Source organism: Elaeis guineensis, chromosome 4 (genome assembly GCF_000442705.2).
Source record: "Elaeis guineensis isolate ETL-2024a chromosome 4, EG11, whole genome shotgun sequence".
NCBI lineage: Eukaryota > Viridiplantae > Streptophyta > Magnoliopsida > Arecales > Arecaceae > Elaeis > Elaeis guineensis.
In genome coordinates, this window is record NC_025996.2 from 35,491,984 (window position 1) to 35,495,889 (window position 3,906).

The following is a 3,906-nucleotide window of genomic DNA, read 5'->3' on the forward strand; positions in this document are numbered from 1 at the left end:
ATCTCCCGTCTTTCTTCCAGCAGGTCGAGGTTGGCTCTAAGACTTTACGAATTTTGATGTTCGTCAAATGCCACGACTCGTGCCGACGGGAGTTTAAGCTCGATTGGGATGACGGCTTCCGTACCGAAAGCTAAAGCAAAGGGGGTCTCCCCCGTAGGTAGCCTCTGGGTAGTTCGATACGCCCACAGCACATGATAAAGTTCGTCCGCCCAAGTTCCCTTCGCTTTTTCGAGCCTTGTCTTAATCTCCTGCAAAAGGGTTCTGTTGGTCACCTCAGCTTCGCCATTCGCCTGAGGATGGGCTACTGATGTGAAGTTGTGGGAGATGTTTAGATCTTCACAGAATTCGGTGAATTTTGCTCCCGCGAATTGCCGTCCATTATCAGTGATTAAGGTTCTAGGCAGACCGAACCTACACACGATCGACTTCCAAACGAAATCTTGCACTTTTGCTTCTGTGATTTTCGCTAGTGGTTCGGCTTCAACCCATTTGGTGAAGTAGTCGATCGCTACAAGGAGAAACTTCCTTTGCCCAGACGCCATGGGAAAGGGGCCAAGGATGTCCATCCCCCATTGTGCAAAAGGCCATGGGGCACTCAAGGGTGTGAGCTCGGTGGCGGGCTGTCTCTGGACGTTGGTGTATCTCTGGCATCGATCATACTTTTTGACATATTCAATCGAATCATGATGCATTGTTGGCCAGTAATATCCTTGGCGGAGCAACTTGTGGGATAAAGATCTAGCCCCTAAATGATTTTCGCAAATTCCTTCATGTACTTCCCACAAGGCGTAGTCAGCTTCCGAGGGTCGGAGACATTTTAAGAGGGGCAAGGAGTATGATCTCTTGTACAATTTGCCCTCATAAAGGATGTATCGGGAGGCTTGATTTCGGAGCTTCCGAGCTTCTTTCGCATCCTGGGGGAGAACTCCATCTCTGAGGTAGATTATCAGTGGGTCGACCCAGCTGGGCTCGTGGTCAATCTCCATCACGGGCCGCGATTCTTCTGTACTCGGGTGTTTTAGAACTTCAAAGAGGATGCCTTTGGGCAATTCGGTCAGAGCCAACGTCGCCAGCTTGGAGAGAAGGTCAGCCCTGGTATTTTCCAACCTTGGGATCTGTCTAATGTTGAAGCTGCTAAAGGCGGGGGTGAGCTCCTTTACCTTCTCAAGGTATTTGGCCATACTGTCCTCCCGCGCTTCGTAACTCCCGCTGACTTGCCCCACCACTAGTTGAGAGTCACTGTGCACCCGGAGCTGACTTGTTCCCAGCTCTTTGGCGATCCTTAGTCCTGCGATCAGAGCTTCGTATTCCGCTCCATTGTATGTTGCGGAGAACTCGAAACGCAGAGCGTATTCCGCGATGACTCCCTCCAGACTGACCAAGATCAGGCCTGCACCTGCGCCCGACATGTTGGAAGATCCGTCCACATAGAGGGCCCAAAAGCAATCAGAGGGATTGGCCTCTTCTTCAGAGGAGTTCGGTTGGGACTTCAGGTTGTCAACTTTGCTTTGTTCAGGTTCAGCCTCCTCCGTGATGGTACACTCTACTATGAAATCTGCCAGTATTTGGGCCTTCACTGCTGGCCTGGGTCTATAGTTGATGTCGAATTCCGTGAGCTCGATCGCCCATTTTGCCATCCTCCCGGAGGTGTCCGCCCGGTACAAAACCGCCTTGATTGGTTGATCAGTGAGTAGCGTCACGGTGTACCCTTGAAAGTAGGGTCGGAGCCTCCAAGCTGCAATCAACAAGGCGTAAGTCAATTTTTTTAATTTGGTGTACCTGGTCTCGGCATCCCTCAACGTGCAGCTAACGTAGTAGATTGGCCGCTGGACTTTCGTTTCTTCTTTGATAAGGACGGCCGCGAGGGCCATGGGAGAGACCGCCAGGTATAAAAATAGCTCCTCCCCAGGCTCAGGCTTTGCTAACAGCGGGGGTGAGCCAAGGTAGCTCCTTAATTCTTCAAACGCCTGTTGGCACTCAGAGGTCCAACAGAAGTTCTTCGGCTGCTTGAGGGTTTGAAAGAAGGACAAGCACCGTTCGGCCGACCTTGCGACGAAGTGATTAAGGGCCGCTATCCTCCCCGTGAGGCGCTGAACCTCTTTTATCGACTTTGGGGCGGCCATCTTCTGGATGGCGTGAATTTTTTCTGGATTGGCCTCGACCCCGCGCCCTGATACCATGAAGCCCAGGAACTTTCCTGAGGTTACGCCGAAAGCGCATTTACTTGGGTTCAGCTTCATTCCATATTTTCGGAGAGCGTCGAAGGTCTCCTCAAGGTCGGCGACATGATCTCTGGAAGATTTGCTTTTTACGAGCATGTCGTCCACGTAGACCTCCATGTTACGGCCGATCTGCTCCTTGAAGATTTTGTTCACCAACCGTTGGTAGGTTGCGCCTGCATTCTTGAGGCCGAAAGGCATGACCCTGTAACAGTAAAGGCCACGATTAGTGATGAAAGCTATCTTTTCTTCGTCTTCCGGTGCCATTCTAATTTGATTATAGCCGGAGAACGCATCCATGAAGGTGAGGAGCTCATGGCCCGAGGTCGCATCCACCAGTTGATCGATTCTGGGAAGGGGGTAGCTGTCTTTCGGACAGGCCTTATTCAGCTTTTTGAAGTCTATACACATCCTCCACTTGTCGTTTGCTATTTTGACCAGGACAACGTTGGAAATCCAATCAGGATAATTGACTTCCTTAATGAATCCGGCCTTAAGGAGCTTATCCACTTCCTCGGCTATCGCCTTCTGCCTCTTCGGAGCATGACTTCAGATTTTTTCTTTCATCGGTCGATGCTTTGGATCGACGGCCAGATGGTGCTCCATGACTTTCGTGTCAATCCCCGGCATGTCTGCTGGAACCCAAGTGAAAACGTCCGCATTCCTTCGTAGAAAATCAATGAGACGCGTCCGCACCTCCTCCCCTAGGTTGGAGCCGATCATCGCTACATGCTCCGCATTCCCGTCGTTCAAAGGGATTGGTACCAGATCTTCGATTGGGGAGCCCCTCTCTTCGGTGAGGTCATCGCGAGCATCCAGTCCATCGATGGGGCAGGGGTCAGATTGATCGCTTCTTCGCAAGGCTATATTGTAGTAGTGTCTGGCCAGGGCTTGGTCTCCCCGGACTTCTCCGGTCCCCTAGTTGGTGGGGAACTTCAACTTCAAATGGTAGGTCGATACGACGGCTCGGAGAGCATTGAGGCCAGGTCGGTCGAGGATTGCATTGTAGGCGGATGGCGCCTTCACCACCAAAAAATTCACCAGAGCCCTGGATTGCCTTGGATATTGACCTGCGGCCACAGTCAAAGTTATTATTCCTTCCGTCGGAATGGCGTCGCCGGTAAACCCTACCAAAGGAGAGCTAATCGGTCTCAGATGGCTGTCAAGAGTGGATATTCTTGAAAAGGCATCGTAGAACAAGATGTCGGCTGAACTTCCATTGTCGACAAGAACGCGACGGACGTCGTAATTTTCTATATTCAAGGAAACTACGACCGCGTCGTTATGAGGGAATTGGACTCTCTGAGTGTCTTCTTCGGTAAAGGTTATGGGCTCTTCAGTCTTTTGTCGCTTGGGGGATACAGCCGGTATGTTGGTAGTTTTCTGCCGGGGTCCTCCCGAGATGGTGTTGGCGAAATCCATCGGAGGCCGATCGCCGGGCCACTCCATGCCGGCAACCATAGCCGGAGGACGCAAGGCCTGGGAAACCAGAGGCGAGACCGGGGTCCGAGATATGGCTGCGGAGGTCGTGGGTAGCTCCTCGGATGCTTCGCGAGAAAGCATCGGGCGAGGATCCAGTGGGGGAAAGGAGGAGTGGGTGCCGGAGAAGATGACCGAAGGCGGTACCGTTGAGCGCTCCTTTAAGAACAAGGTTGCTGCGAAGACACAGGCCCCTTCCTCTAGCGCC